At 34.1% G+C, this 17640-nt stretch overlaps 1 protein-coding gene across 4 annotated transcripts in view; it reads right to left on the bottom strand.

The window, feature by feature from the left end:
• LOC308638761 (putative P2Y purinoceptor 10) overlaps nt 1-12250 on the bottom strand; it is a 34399-nt gene extending 22149 nt beyond the window's left edge. Inside the window, exon 1 of one of the 4 annotated variants that reach the window (XM_081276529.1) lies at nt 12130-12250. The gene's annotated coding sequence lies outside the window, so the exon portion shown is untranslated. Of the gene's footprint in view, nt 1-12026 lie in introns of all 4 variants that reach the window. The other 3 variants (XM_081276527.1, XM_081276530.1, XM_081276528.1) reach the window with 3 other exon arrangements.
• Between the last annotated feature and the right edge of the window lie 5390 nt (nt 12251-17640).

Here is a 17640-nt window from a genome sequence, read left to right as displayed (position 1 = left end):
ATGTTCAAAACACTGTAACAACTAGGGATAGTAGGAATATACCCCAAGCTGTACATGTTAAACCCAAGGCCAACATTATTCTAAATGGAATAAAACTGAAAGCATTCCTTCTAAAACCTGAAACAAGACAGAGATGTGCTGTTTTACCAATTATATTCAACACAGTACTGAAAACTGTAGTCAGAACAATTAGACAGAATAAATAAATTAAAGGGATAAGAATAGGAAAAGAAGAACTCAAACTATCCCTGTTTGCTGATGACAGGATTTTATATTTAGAAGACAAAAAAAAAAAAACTGCACCAGAAAACTTCTAGGACACATAAATAAATTCAGCAAGTTAGTAGCATATAAAATTAACACCCATAAATCAATTGCATTCCTATACAGAAAGGATGAATCAACTGAAAGAGAAATTAGGAAAACTGCCCCATTCACAATAGCCTCGGGGAAAAAAAATATTTTGGAGTCAATTTAACAAAAGAGGTGAAAGACATCTACAATGAAAACTACCGAACACCAAAGAAAGAAATTGAAGAAGATCTTAGAAGATGAGAAGATCGGCCATGATCTTGAATAGGCAGAAGTAATATTGTTGAAATGACCATAATACCAAAAGCATTACACAAGTTTAATGCAAATCTTATTAAAATCCCAATGACATTCTTCATAGAATTAGAAAAAGTAATCATGAAATTTATTTGGAAAAATAAGAGAACAGGAATAGCCAAAGCAAACCTTAGCAAGAAAAGTGAAGCAGGATACATCACAATACCAAACCTTAAACTATACTACAAAGCCATAGTAACAAAAATGGCATGGTATTGGAACCAAAACAGACATGAAGACCAATGGTACAGAATAGAAGACACAGAGACAAATGCACATAAATACCATTATTTCATACCAGACGAAGGTGCCAAAAGACTCTTTCCCAAATGGAAGAAAAAGTAGGCCCAAATCTCCCCATGTTGACTTAGGTACTAACTTCCATAAAAAGACTCCTAATGTACAAGAGGTGAAATCAAAAATCAATAAATGGGATGGACTCATATTAAAATCTTCTCAGCAAAGGAAACAATCAATAATATGAAGAGAGAGCGCACAGAGTGGGAGAAAATCTTTGCCACCTTCACCTCAGATATAGCACTAATCTCCAGGATGTATAAAAAACTAAAAAAAAAATTAATACCAAAAAAAATAATGTAGTCAATACATGGGCAAAGGCACTTCACGGAAGAAATAATAGGAAGAGTCAACATAAATTAAAAAATGTTCAACAATTTTAGCAATCAGAAAAATGCAAATTAAAACTACACTGAGATTTCATCTCACTTCAGTCAGAATGACAATTAACAAGAATGCAAGTAACAATAAATGTTGGCAAGGATGTAGAGAAAAAAGTATACTCATGCACTGCTGGTGGGTCTGCAAATTGGTGTAACCATTATGGAAAGCAGTATGGAGATTCCTCAGAAAACCTGGAATGGAACTACAATTTGACCTAGCTATCCCACTCCTCTGTTTCTATCCAAAGAATTAAAATCAGCATACCACAGTGACACAGCCACATCAATGTTTATAGCGGCTCAATTCACAATAGCTAAACTGTGGAACCAACCTAGGTGCCCTTCAACAGATGAATGGATAAAGAAAATGTGGTATATGTACACAATGGAATATTACTCAGCCTTAAAGAAGGCCCAGATCTCCTCATGCTGACTTAGGTACTAACTTCCATAAAAAGACTCCTAATGTACAAGAGGTGAAATCAAGAATCAATAAATGGGATGGACTCATATTAAAATTATGGCATTTACAGGTAAATGGATGAAGCTGAAGAAAACCATGCTAAATGAAATAAGCCAATCCCCCCAAACGAAAGGCTAAATGTTTTTTCTGATATGCAGATGCTAATTCTAATTAAAAGTTGAGGGCTATATTTCAGATTAGACAGAGGGGAGGGAAGTGAGGGGGTATGGGGGTAGGAAGGGTAGTACAATGAATCAGACATTATTACCCTATATGCATATGTGATTACACAACTGGTATATTTCTATATCATTTACAACCAGAAGAATGAGAAGTTAATACTCCATTTAAGTATGATGTGTCACAATGAATTCTTCTGTCATGTATAGCTAATTAGAACAGTAAAAAATAAAAAAAAATAAAATATGATATATATACACAATGAAATATTAGTCATAAAGAAAAATGAATTATGACATTTGCCTGTAAATGGATGGAACTAGAGACTATCATGCTATGTGAAATAATCCAGTCCCCCAAATCCAAAGGACTAATGTTCTTTTTAATATGTGGATGCTAACACACAATGGTGGGGATAGAAGTTTATTGAATTAGACAAAGGGGAATGAAGGGAAGGGAGGGAGAAGGGGAATAGGAAAGACAGTAGAATGAATCAGAGATAAATTTTCTATGTTCATATATGAATACACAACCAGTGAAACTCCACATCATGTAGAAACAGAAGAATGAGAAATTATACTCTATGTATGTCTAATATGTCAAAATACACTCTACTATCCTGTATATCCAAAAAGAACAATTAAAAAAAGAAAGAAAAGTTATATTACTACTTCAAATAAAAAGTAAAAATTGAAGTGATAGGGAAAAATTTGAAAACTTATGTAAAACATAATGACATAGGCACATTGTAGAGAAATAGATGAGAAGATATACCATGAAGACATTAATTAAAGAAAGAAGCTGGATTGTATTCATCAATCTGAGGTAGACTTTAGAACAAACAAAATTATAGGGATAAAGACAGACATTACATAAAAATGAAAAGGATCAATCTACCCAAAATATGTTGAAATTTTAAATGTGTAAGAAAAAGAACTTTAAAACACATAAAACAAAATTAGATTCAGCTGAAAAGAGAAATAGACAATTATCCAAAACTACATTTGGAGATCTCAACATTCTTTACAATTTATAATAATACTACAGAGACATCTGCAAACAAGTAGAAGACATGAACATCAACATCAACCAATAGGATCTAATCAAAATTGTACACATATGTAACATTGTGATATAATAAGAAATGCATATTTGGATTTTGCCTTCACACAGAACTTCTAAAACCCTTGGAATTCCCCAGTGAAAAAGGTAAGAGGAATGTTTTTGGTTATTCATAATAAACACTGTTCAACCATACCTGAGTTTATGCTAAATAATTGAATTTTGATAGGACCCTAAATCTTTCAGGATAGGGGCTGATTGCCAGAAAAAAACCAATAATATGACTAAAGGATTGGAAATTTCAGCTCTTATCCCTGAACCTATCACCAAAAGTCTCTGGGGAATGAAGAGGGTGAAGACTAAGTTCAATCATCAGTTGCCCATGATTTAATCAGTTGTGCATACTTACTAAAACCTACATAAAAATCTAAACAAAGCATTTGAGAAAGCTTCTAGAATGCTGAATACATCTATATGCCAGGAGGGTAGCAACCCCAAAGCTCTGTGAGCCCAGAAGCTCTTGTACTCAGATCCCTTCCTGCCCTTTCCTTATGTATTTCTTCATCTAGTTATTTTTTTGTATATTTTATAATAGTCATTATAATAAATCAGTAAATATAAATGTTGTTTCCTTGAGTTCTGTGAGCCATTGCAGCAAATCATGAAATCTGAGAAGTAGGTTGTGGGAAACAAAACTTTGCTGCCAAATCAGACTGAAGTATGAGTAACCTGGAGATTTGTCACTTGTGACTGGCAGCTGAAATGGGAAGCAGACTAATAGGACAGAGTTCTTAACTTGTGAGGTCTAAGTCCATGTAGGTAGTTCCAGAATTGAATTAAATTGTGAGATACCCAGTTGGTGCCCATAGATAATTAGATAATTGTTTAGTGTAGAAAATACACATTTGGTGTTAGAAATATTAAGAAACAGGTTATCTTTAATATGAAAGAAAAAAGAGCAAAGCACACATTCTTTTTATGTACCATAAAACAAATTTTAACTGTTTTAAAAAGGAAAAAATTCCTGAAATACAGAAGTTGTTCTCTCACAATAATGCAATCAAGTTAAAAACTAAGTTGGGGGCTGAGGTTGTAGCTCTGTGGTAGAGCGTTTGCTTAGCATGTGTGAAGCACTGGGTTCAATCCTCAGCATCACATACAAATAAATAAATGAAATAAAGGCATTGTGTCCATCTACAACTAAAAATATTTTTTAAAAAGACTAAGTTAGGAATTGTACTAATAATCATTAATATCCTAGAGTTCAGACTCAATGTCAACAGAAAATTCACCAAGCTCATGGAAATTAAATATCACATTTCTAAATACTTCATGAGTCAAATAGTAAATTTCAAGGGAAATAAAACTCTATTTGTACTGGTTAAAATTGAAAAATACAACATATCAAAATATAAGAGGAGCAGCTAAAGGATTACTTAAAGGAATATTGAGATAATTGAATACTTATATTGGAAAAGAAGAGAGGTATTGAATAAATAATAAAAGCTTTCATTACAAAAAACTAAAAATTTGGAGAAAAAATAAATTTTAACAATTTCAATGAAATAGTTTCATGAAGGAATAAAATAATAGAGATAAGAAGTCAATGAAATAGGAAAGAAAACAATTAAGAAAATCAATCAAATTCAAACCCAATCTCCTTAAAAAGATAAACAACAATTGCTAATCTTCAGTAAGCCTAAAATATAAAAAGAAGAAAACACTAATTATCAGCATGAAGAATAAAGAAAAGATTGTGACTATAGACTCTGTAAACATTAAAAGGTTAATGAGAGAATATTATGAGTGGTTCTATGCACATAAATTTGACAACTTAGAAGAAATAGAGCAATTCCTTAAAAAACTCTCATTCCAGATAAAATAGATAATTTTAATGTTCTGTAACCATTTAAAAAAACTGAATTACTAAGATTTTGTATACTTCAAAAAATAAATTTTCAGACCTAGATGGTTTCATGGATAAATTCTATCAACTAATTAATAATAATAAAAAACATCAATTCTACACAATTACTTCTAGAAACAGAAGAAGGAATATTTCCCATATCATTTTATGAGGTCAATATGTTTCTGATACTAAAGCCAGTCAAAAGCATTACAAAAATAATTGAAACTACCAAACAATATCTCTTATGACTATATGTGTAAAAATCTTCAAAATACTATGAAATTAAACTCAGTGATATATAAATAAGTATACAACATAACCAAGTGAGATTTTTCTATGTATACAAGACTGACTCAATATTTTGAAATGAAACCATGTAATTCATAATATTAACATGTTATAGGAGTAAAGCTACGTGAACACATCAACTAATGGGGAAAAAAATCATTTGACAAAAATCCCATATCCATTCAATCAAAAGCACACTAGGAATCAATGACAATTACCTCAACTTGACAGAGTCTCTCTTAAAAAACTAAGCATCATATTTAATGGGGAAAGACTAAAAAGATTTTTCAGTAAAAATGTACAGAAATTCACTTCACTTCTACCTCTTTGATTGAAGATACTGCAGGAAGTTCTAGCCATTACAATAAGACAAAGAAAAAAATAAAGGGAAAATTCAAAATGAAAAAAAAATTAAACCATCCCAATTTTGGGGGGCAGGTACTGGGGACTGAACTCAGGAGCACTCTGCCACTAAGCCACATCCCCAGCCCTATTTTGTATTTTATTTAAAGACAGGGTCTCACTTAATTGCTTAGTGCCTCGCTTTGCTGAGGCTGGCATTGAACTCATGATCCTCCTCCTGCCTCAGACTCCAGAGCTACTGGGTTTACAGGCATGCATCACCATGCCTGGCCACCCCAATTTTTAAAAAATGATTTCACATCTAGAAAATATCAAGTAATCTACCAAAAAAATCTCTCAGGTTAATAAATTAGCAAGGTTGTAAGATGTTAACACAAAATCTATTTTACTTCTTTACATTAACAATGAAGATGTAGAAGCTAAAATTGAAAATGCAATACCATTTATAATAGCTCAAAGAAAAATCAAGAATTACTCAGGTGGAAATGTAACAAAATATGTAGAGAAACATAATGTGTCTCTATTGGAGGATTCAATAAAGTAAATGTTTAAATTATCCCCAAATTGGCAAACATGTTTAATATCATTCTTATCATTACCACAGGAGATATTTTTGTAGAAAATAGGCAACTTTATTCTAAAATGTATGTGGAAATACAAGGGAATTAAAGTAGCTAAAGCAACTACTAAAAAGAAAAATGAAGCTACAGGAATCACTATACATCATTTTATGTCTTATTTTTATGGTTACAATAATCAATGCAGTATGGTATTGGAAGAAGATGAGACATATAAACCAAGGAAACTAAACACAAGATAAAGAAAAAGTTTAAGTACTGTTTAATTCCATTCACATAATGTACTCAAAATAAAAAAAAATCAGAGATGTAGAACATGTCAAACATTTTTAAGGTGTTAGAGATTCTGGTAGGTTTTGGGGTAAAGAAAGGGGAAGGACTTTTTTGTGTGTGATGATGAAAGAATTTTAAATCTTAGTTATGCTATTGGTCAGACAAATATATACATGTGAAAAAATTGTATAGAACTAAACACATGTATGAGTGCATCTATAAACTGAGGAAATCTAATGTCTGTGGTCTAGTTAAGAGTATTATGATCAATTTTCTGATTTTGATAGTGTGCTATAGTTTTATAAGGTCTTATCATTGGGGAACGCTGATCACTGGTGAATAGAACATAGGGCCTCTGTACCATTTTTACAGATGCATAAAACTAAAAATATTGCTAAGCAAAAAGTTACAAAAGATGCCTTGGTAAAATGTCTTAAAGCACAACCAGCTGACTCAATGAGGAAACTAATAAAAAAGGACTTATCTCAGGTTTTTCATATATAAGATACTATGGAGAAAATCATCTTATGATCTGTCAAATTTTGACTATGCCATTCATCTTCACAAATGTTCACCCACAATTAAGAAATAGGTTTACACTTTGACTTTGTTTGGCATAAATGTCACCCTCTGACTTTAGGAAATTCAGTTGCAAAATCTGCAGAAGCCTCTCTGGGAAAACATGTGGTCATTTTTCAGCAGTTGAATTGAATCTCTCATCACAGCTGACTCTCAAGTGTGACATTCAGGAAGTATGATTGTTAAGTGCAGGCCCAATCTGAACTATCTTACTTGCCCATAGAAATGCAGCAGCATTGCTTCAATCTAAAGCCAGCAAGAAGAAACTGACTAGAAAGGGGAACATTTATACATTATTGGTGGGACTGTAAATTAGTAAAGCTATTTTAGAAAATTGTGTAGAATCTCCTCAAAAAGCTAAAAATAGAACTACCATATGATCCAACAATTCCACTTCTGTATATATCTTCAAAGGAATTGAAATCAGTTATTGGAGAGATATCTACACTCTGATGTTTATTTCATGATTATGCATAATAGCCAAATTATCAGAGCAACCTACATGTCCATCAGTGAATAAATGGATAAAGAAAAAGTGGCATAGATACAGAAAACAATACTATGTGACTTAAAAAAAAGACATTTTCCCATTTACTCCAACGTTAAGTGGAAGTGGGACACAATATGCAAATGAAGTAAGCCAGATAAAGAAAAACAAATATTGAATTATCTCACCTATATGTGGAACCAAAGAGAAGGTGATCTTTTAGAAACAGAATAGAAAGCAAACAGCTACCAGAGGCTGGGGGAGGGGTGAGGAAAAGGAAAATGTTGATAAAATGGCACAAATTTTTAGGTTTTCTGGAAGAAATGCTTAAGTGACCAGTTGCTCTGCATGGACCACAGATAATGTATTGCATATTACAAAATTACAAAATAATAGAATTTTAATATTCTTATCATAAAATGATAAGTTGGTTATGTGATGTATATATTAATTGTCTTCCATGCCCAGAATAGTGAAAGCAATCCTTAGTGAGAAAAGTGAAGTGGGATATGATATCACAATACCAGACCTTAAATTATACTACAGAACTATAGTAACAAAAACAGCATGGTGTTGGCAACAAAACAGACATGAAGACCAATGGTACAGAATAGAGGACAAAGAGTCATGCCAACATAAATATAGTTATCTCATACTAGACAAAGGCCTCATAAACATACACTGGAGGAGAGATAGCCTCTTCAACAAATAGTGCTGGGAAAACTGGAAATCTGTATGTAGCAAAATGAAATTCAACCCTTTCTCTCACCCTGCACAAAACTCAACTCAAAATGGATCAAGGATTAGACCAGAGACCCTATTCCTACTAGAAGAAAAATTGGGCCCAACTGTTCATCATATTGGCTTAGGAAACAATTTCCTCAACAAGACTCCTGAAGCACAAGAAGTAAAATCAAAAATCAATAAATGGGATGGTATCAAACTAAAAAGCTTCTTTAAAACAAAGGAAACAATCAAGAATGTGAAGAGAGAGTTCATAAAATGGGAGAAACTCTTCACCACACACACATCAGATAGAGCACTAATCTCCAGGATATATAAAGAACTCAAAAAACTTAACACCAAAATAATAATAATAATAATAATAATAATAATAATAATAATAACAACAAAATCAGTAAATGGTCAAAGGGACTGAATGAGCACTTCAAAAAAGAAGAAATAGGATCAGTCAACAAATATATAAAAAATGTTCAACATCTCTAGCAATTAGAGAAATGCAAATTAAAACTACACTGAGATTTCATCTCACTCCAGTTAGAATGGCAATTATCAACAATTCAAGTAACAATAAATATTGGTGAAGATGTGGGGGAAAAGGTACACTTATATTTTGCTGGTGGGACCACATATTGGTGCAACCATTATGAAAAGCAGTATGGAAATTCCTCAGAAATCTTGGAATGGCACCACAATTTTGACCCAGCTATCCCACTCCTTGGTGTATACCCGAAGGACTTAAAATCAGCATACTATAGTCAAGCAGGCACATTGGTATTTTTAGTGCCTCAATTCACAATAGCTAAGCTATGGAACCTACCTAGGTGTCCTTCAATGGATGAATGGATAAAGAAAATGTAGTATATATAAACAGTGGCATATTATTCAGCCGTAAAGAAGAATGAAATTATGGCATTTGCCAGTAAATAGATTGAACTGAAGATATCATGCTAGGTGAAATAAGCCAATCCCCAAAACCAAAATGCTGAATGTTTTCTCTAATATGCAGGTACTAACACACAATAAGGGGAGGAATAGAAGTTCATTGGATTAGTCAAGAAGGGATGAAGGAAAGGGACAGAGGATGGGAATAAGAAAGATAGAAGATAAAATGGACATAACTTTCCTATGTTCATATATGAATACATAACCAGTGTAACATCATGTACAACCATGTACATCCACAAGAATAGGAAGTTATACTCCATGAATGTAAAATATATCAAAATACACTCTATTGCCATGCATGTCTAAAAAGAACAAATAAAAAATTTAAAAAATTAAAAATCATATTGTACCTCATAAATGCACACAATTATTATTAGTTAATTAGTAATGCATTTTGAAAGAAAATGCATGATTAAAATAAATGTATCTATAGAAATTACCACAGCAAATTATATGCAACATATCTGAAACTACATTTAAGATGCAAATTTCTTTTCTGAACATAACTATAAAAAATGAAAGAAAGGCATTGCTCACTTTCTGGATTTTTCATAGGTATGTTCACAGGTTGTTGGCCAGGTATAGAACACACACATTGCAAATGTCATTCTTATTAAGTAGACAGGAAGTGTGAAGTCAGAAAATTTCCCTCTACACTATCTTTTAATGCCTTTCTTTTTTACTCCTTTGACCCCTTTTCAATCACTAAGAACCTTTTGAAGTGCCAGCCTTCCTTGTTTGAGAAAATCTAACAGCTGGCTGATAAATCTAGCTCATAAATGCATTCATTGAATTTTCACTAGCTTAACCTAATACCACTAACAGGAGCATTCGCATTTCAAGAATAGGAATTCAGAGAGGCAGTAAGTAACCTCTGGGAATAGATTACTAATAACGTCATTTCTGGTTAGAAGCAGACATGCAGGCAGGACTAGGAAACACATCATTGTGGGTGCATTTTCCCTACATCAAAATAATATACTTAAGCAGTTGCCAATTTGTAAGTCTAACTCTAGTGGTATGTTATCATTTTATATCCCTAGAAACTATGGACAAGTATTATTTTTCCAATCTTGAGCAATAAATTTGACCAAGTGGAAAAATGTATCATGTTCTAGTGAATAATTCCTTTCTCCGCCTTCTAGGACACCCACATTCACAGCTGCAGAAACCAAGACATCAGCACAGAGTCAGCCAACAGTAATCCCTCCCTTCCCCAAGGGCTCTACAATTCAGCAACTGACTAGTCCCTACTAAGCACCAGTTTTGGACTAAACTTCGCTGTTAGAAATACATAGATAATTAATTTCTCCCTCCCCCCACCCAGTCTCGAAAGCTTGTTGAATAACCAGCCTCCTCCTCAGAAAACTTGCTTGGTGGGTGGGGGAGGGACAGCCTACTGGGAAAGAAAAAAGTCCACCCAGAGATTTCAAGTCCTCTAAGGAGGTCCTTTCCTCACAATCCCGCCAAAACTGAACTTCTGCGGAAGGTCAGTCCAAGGAGTACTGCTGACCTCAGCTTTTCTGGAGGTCTCCAGAGCCATGCAGCTGCTTAGCTTGCCTGGGTTTCATATACTCAGTCTCAAACCCAAGTTTCAGTTACTCTGGAACCACTTCCATGGAGGAAAACCCCACCTATACTTGTGGTCAGAGAAATTAGGCAGAGCTTCTTTCAATATCCAACATTATGGTGCTACTTGGCAACCATAATATGCAGATAGTGCCATCCTGTGAGTCATGCTCATGTAGTCTACAGCTGTTCATTACATTTTGTTTCTGGAGGCGAAAAAACTAGTAGTACAATAAAGTCTTTATCCTGATATTTCACAGAAGAAACTTCACTGGCACGTCTTTTACTAAAATTCAATATCTACAACACTTTAATCTGAGGAAATTCAGTATATAAAAATATACTGATTTGTCTGTATCATAAAAAGGTTGTGGTATGACTAGGTCTCACTGATATCTTGGTATGGCTTACACTAACTTCTCTAGGATTATATATATATTTTTACATACTGTGAATAATCTTACATACTTAAGAATCAAACTCCAAGTGTGAAGTCAGCCAACTTTAAAAAAGAACAAATATTTTGTTATTTCAAGTAAGGAAAATGGAAGGAATTCCTTCTAAAAACGACAGCAAAATACTTGGAACTGCTTCTTAAAAGATTTCCCATGTTCTCAAATTAAAAATACATCCAAAGAAATGTTCATCGTAAGTTGAGAATCAGCCCCACTGAGATTTGACAGCTGTGCTAGCTTCTAGGGCTTGATGAAAATCCTTTTGTACTATTTGAAGCCATCAGGTCCCACCCGAGAAGGCATGCATGGAAAATGTCCCAATCCAAGAAAACATGTCAAGTCTCATTTTGTGAAAAGATTTAGGCATTTAAATATATTTACTACTTGAATGCTGTTTAATTTGGTTGACAGAAACCATGGCTTTAAAATTTTAAGTTTATTTTTCTCCACAGCTCACACTAAGAGAAATGCGTTTAATCAACCACAATCTTAATTTTGACACAGAATTGTTAGGAGCAGTGTTTAACATTAGCCTGGACTCCTGGTTTTTGTCAAAGGCATACTAAATTGTAGAGAAAGGAGCTTTCTATCTAGACAGCCTCATTTCCTTTCACAAAGCATGCAGCAGTTTCAGTGAACATTTTAACCACTTACACTTATAAATAGATATTACCTCACTGGAGTCTCCATTCTTCTTAATAATATATTCCCCCAAAGTAAGATATTAGCAGATTCATGGTTACATTTTCAATGGAAGCAGCAGAAATTTACTATCGTTTCCAATTCACGGAGACTTTTAAGTTCTATTTTTGAATGTATGAAAAGAAAGCCAAGAGCCTTACCCTTTCTACCCAGATATCCTGTAGAGAACTGCAGGCTTGTACAGCTACAAGAGGAAGTAACGTAGTTTATTCAGCAAAACAGGAAAAAAACAAAATCGTTTACCTCTAATGGGAGGTAGAACTGTTCGTCAGCATCACTCAGTTGTTTAGGAAAGCAGTCCCCTCAGAGGATATTGTGGGCAAAGAAAATTCAAAGTTTGGCTTTGATAAATTCAGAGTTTCCATGATTTGTACAACTTCTTCAATCAGGAACAGAGTATCTGACTTTAATTTGCCACGTATTACCATAGTTATTTTTTTTTCAGTCTATTTTGAAAGTTTAAAGTGTGGGCTATGCAAAAACCCAGCTTAACTGTTAGAATTTTACTTTGTTATTTAAAAAGTGAGTTGTATTTCATTTAAAATTCTACTAAATTTATACAAAAAGCAATAAACTTTATTTACACATTGATTCCCCATTGTCTATCCATCATATTTTCATCCTTACCATAACTTCTTCCTGCTTCAGTCCTCCAAGGCATCTACTTCTTGGGGAAGTTCATTTGACTTCTCCGAAGGCTATCAGGTAGCTATTCCATAGTTTGCTAAACTTGAAGAAAATACTACACTTCCAGATATCATTACATCCCATGTATGCAATGGCTGCTGCTTCCATCTAAAGACATAAAAGGTCATGTGTCTTTGCTATGGTGCTTGGAAAAAGAATGTGTCAAAAAATGCAGTGAGCTTCCTGCTATGCACACACCCATCTTACTCTATCATGATCTTTCTTCTTCCTTTTTTTTTCTATGTGTATGCATGTGTATGTGTGAGTCAAATATGACTTTCAGACTGGCTGAATTAGGTAAATATTTCCAATCCATATTGAATTATTTAGCTCACACTGCTATGTTCTGTCATGTTGTCTGTTTCAAGTATACAAGAGGTAATAATAGGAAACCTTTTGGGAATCAGGGCAAACTTTATTGGGTCACCAAAAAGAAATGATGTGGGGTCACCAGAAAGACTACTTGACAATGTCTCCCATAAAGATAACTAACATAACTCTTTGAGACATTCTTTTTTGGTTAAGACTTGTTCCCTTCCTATACTTATCATCAAATATGCTAGTTTTAACATATCAAATTCTTAAAAGTAATGAAAATGTGCTTGTTGGGAAGCATTAGGCATGGGTGGAAGAAAAGCAAAATTCCTAGAGATGCAGACAATTGCTCAGAAAAAATTGGTAAAGATTTCAAAGACAAACTTCCAAGGTTTCATGATATTGATATTGGCCACATTGGAAGGGTTCACCAACAGTTATTTAACAGACTTTTGTCTGAAAATATCATTAACTGCAGCAAAAGCAAAACTTTGAAACCAAAAATTCAACCCTAAAAATGTTAGTTTCACTATTGAATGTAGTTATAGTTTGAATATCTAAGATTTTAAGTGGCTCTCTGGCAACTTCTAGATATTTTCCTTTTAAATGTAAAAATGTGAAAGTGTGTGTGTGTGTGTGTGTGTGTGTGTGTGTGTGTAGTATAGAAGGAAAATCAAATGATCATAATACTGTTATAGGCCATGATAGCTCAACAAAGGTTGTGCCCTGAGGAGTAATGTAAACAAAGCCAGGGCCATGGCATATGGTTATATGCAGTGAAAATCTGCAAAAGAGTAACAATAATCTGAAATGTGCATGAAGCTGAAATTCAAGCCAAGAAGTGCTTCTTAGCACAGTGCTTCTTCACCTGCAGGAAGATGTATAGTTTTCCTTCATGAAAGGCAATTCTTTTAAACAGAGAACCATGTGAGAGTGGAAGACACACTTTTTCCTAATTTTTTAAAGGAGACAAATGGACTAGAAATGATTCTGATGAAATATATTATTTTTTTACGTAATCTGAAAATAAGATACAAATAAATTGGTGGAGCAAGTCTGAAGGCAAGAAAACAAGTCAGGAATATCATGACATTCCAAGTATAAGTTAATAAGGATTTGGCAAGTATCATGAACAGGTCACGGGCAATTTCAAATTGGGGTTGATAAAGATTGAATATCAGGAAGTGACTTGTTTATTGAAAAGAACTATATTGTTATTCCATGAAAAGAAGGTAGTCAGATCAGCTGCTTTAGGAAGTAGGTGTGATGATCATATAGTAGAGCTTTCGAATAATGGGACTGGGTAGCCAACTACATTAATGTTTTTCCCTCACTAGTTTCTGGTGTTTCAAGTTCCTTGTTCCATGTTCCTACCACAATCCTCTTTTGCTCTCCCTTAACATCAGGAGATCTTAATCTTGATTCCATGAATGGGCTTCTGTAGGTACACAAAACCCTTGAAATTGTGGGCATATTGTTGATTTTTTATGTTTAACATTTTTAAGTGTCTTATTTTAGAATTGTTCTATTTGTCCTTCAAATTTCTTTTGGGGGAAATAAATAGGAGACATGTATAAATTATAGAGACATGGAAAGATGATAAATAAATAGATCTTCATTATCATTATGGCATCTGAGGGAGAATGAACAGACTGGATTAATATTCTCTTTTTTTAGTACCTAGGAAGAACACTAGAACCCTCTACAGTGCTTTTTAATTTCTTATTTTGAGAAGGGTCTTGTTCAGTTGCTTTAGGACTCAGAAAGTTGGTGAGACTGGCCTTGAACTTGTGATCCTCCTGCCTCAGCCTCCAGAGTTACTAGGATAACAGGTGTGCACAACAGCAACTGGTTTGGAGTCATCTTTTTTTTTTTTTTTTTGTCCCAGGGATTAAACCCAGGGGCACTTAACCACTGAGCCACATGCCCAGCCATTTTTGTATTTTTTTTAAAGATATGGTCTCACTGAGTTGCTAAGGGCCTCGCTAAGTTGCTGAAGTTGACTTTGAACTTGCAATTCCCCAGGCTCAGCGTCCGGAGCTACTGGGATTACAGGTGTGTACCACCATGCCCGGCTAGAGTCATCATTTAAGAATCAAAGTTTAGAAGAAAAGTTCAGTATTTCCACTTAGTACTTACAAATTTAATTTAAGCAGGAAAGAATAAGAATAATGGAAATTTTTAAAAAGTCTCAGAACCCATCATAGAGAAGAAATTCTATATACTGACAAATATTGTAATGGTAAGAAGACAAAATTCTTAATTCCTATAGTCCATTGGCTTTCAGTAAACTAAGTTGAACAAAGTGTATGTGAACAAAGAATAACAAGAGGAACTAATCCACTGTATACTTGCAGACTGTCACAGGTAAGATGGGTGATTACAAAAAGAAGAAATAAATTTGAAAGATGGTACAAAGGAAAAAAAAAACTGGATTTTGTGTCTGACTTTGGAGATTTTGAGAGAGAAGAGACAATCAACAAGCAACGTATTTTGGGCCTAACTAACTAAGTTGATGATGTGAAATGGAGGCAGACATGGTGGCGCACACCTGTAATCTCAGTGCCTTGAGAGGCTGAAGCAGAAGGATTGTGAGTTCAAAGCCAGCCTCAGTAATTCAGTGAGGCCCTAAGCAACTCAGTGAGACCCTTTCTCTAAATATAATATAAAAAAGGGCTGGGGATGTGGCTCAGTAGTTATGCATCCCCGAGTTCAATACCCAGTACCAAAAAAAAAAAAAAAAAAGAAGAAGAAGAAGAAGAAGGTGGGGGGGGGAGGAAGAAATGAAGGAAGGAAGAAATAGAACTTCACTCATCTGTTCAAGAAGTGTTTATTGAGCAACTAGTACCTGTAAGTACTTTGCTCCGTGGCACAGTAATAAGGTATGGCTTTTAGTCACAAGGATTTTAAAATATGTATTGGTATTACTGTTCCTACTAAAGGGACATGATTAGAAAGAAATCTCATCACATTTAGAAAGAGTAGATAAGTAACAAAGAAGGGAGAAAACTCAAGAATTATTTATCTACTAACCAAAGCCACTTTGCTCACACAAATGCCTTGGATACATATACATGAACTTATTAAAATTCTCATTTTTCCTCTAATTGCTATGACTTGTCCCTTGATACACTTGTATTATAGCCCATTCTGCCCTCACTTTCACAAATTTCTCTGACTAAAAACAGCTTGAGATTCCAGTATCATTGTCCTATTTGTAGGTGACTGAAGAAGGCTGTTAGCTTCCTTTAAACAGCATTGATTCTCTCTTGGCACCATTAAACAACAACAGAATCACTGTGCAGAGAAATCCATGACATTCCTTTACATTCACGGAAATGGTTGATTAGAAGCAATTGGCCTAGATTTCTTGGTGTTTTAACCAGACCTCAACAAGCTAATCTGCTTCAAGCCCTGTCACATATTTCTGTGAAACTGTATTGTGGGAGTCCTGTTTTCATATTCCTTACTGTTTGTGATGAGCTTTCAAGACACTTGCCGTTGTTTTTCAAACTTACAGCAATTGACTCAGAGACAGTTTTTTTCTTTCATCCTGAAATAACTTCAAAGCCACTTGAAAAACCAAACTGTATTTTCCCACGGAATAGTGAAGCTTCCATATTTATGTATGAAGCAATTAATTAAGGTTTTCAAGAATTTCTTTAAGAATGGAAGTTTATTTAATTATTTTCTGGGTGGTAGGTTCTGTTAGAGTGCAAGAGCTGTTTATTTATGTTCTTTTTGTTCCTTGGAAAACTGGCTAAGAAGAATCCATTCCTTTAAAAAATATACTTAATCTGTTAATTCCACAAACTCTTATAAAATACCTGTCATATACTAAAGACTTTTTGGTGGTAGATAAATGAAAACATCATATCACCATTAAACAACAATAGAATCACTGTGCAGAGAAATCCATGACAGGGGTTTAGAGGAAATTCAAACTTAGATGAGCTCTATTATTACTCTCATTTTACAGATGAGAAACCTGAGGCTTAAAAACTTCCTCAAAAACTTGTGCAAAACAACACACAGATAAATATTTTAAAGAGGATTTCCAACCATGCTTACCCAAGACCTCTGTTCTTTTCATTAAGTTATACTCTCTCTCACTACACTTTTACTTATTTTTTCATATCTTATGTAGTAATCAAGATAAAACAATATTTGTGCATACCAAAAAACTTCATAAACTACATAAAGTAATACTTGTATGTTGACTAATTTATTAATGTTCATCAGCTACACACACTCACACAGCAAAAAAATAAAACTCACTTTGGCATGTTCAGCCATTTTTGGTTACACAGCAGCTGCACAATCTTTTTTAGCTTCTTGGTGAAAGACTATCTCATTGCAGGTGGGGAGGAGTGTAATGTGAAATTTAAAGCCTGGAAAACAACAAAAGAGAAAGGAGACTTTCTCACAGGGCAGTCTCCAGGTGCCCTATGAGTACACTTAAGCACATTTGTTTGGGAGACAGCTGGAGTATGGTCTAATTTGTAGAGTTACTCCATCTTCTATTTACTTATTCCTAGAGTCAATGTTTCCTATGCCTAAGTACTCTGTTAGGAGCTGGGTATTCAGAGATGAGCAAACCATTGTCCCTGACTTCAAGGAGTTTTCAATTTAATGTTTTACCAGTGTACCTCTCTAGATTTCTGTGACTTCTTTCATCTGGAGAATCCATTGAGACCACAAGGACCTACTTTTAGAAGAAGCTGAATTTGAGGAAGTGATTTTAGAGTACTC

The sequence above is a fragment of the Spermophilus citellus genome (genome assembly GCF_964194105.1).
Source record: "Spermophilus citellus genome assembly, chromosome: X".
Classification (NCBI taxonomy): domain Eukaryota; kingdom Metazoa; phylum Chordata; class Mammalia; order Rodentia; family Sciuridae; genus Spermophilus; species Spermophilus citellus.
The sequence above is the reverse complement of the archived record's forward strand: the minus strand, read 5'-3'. Positions and strand labels throughout refer to the sequence as shown.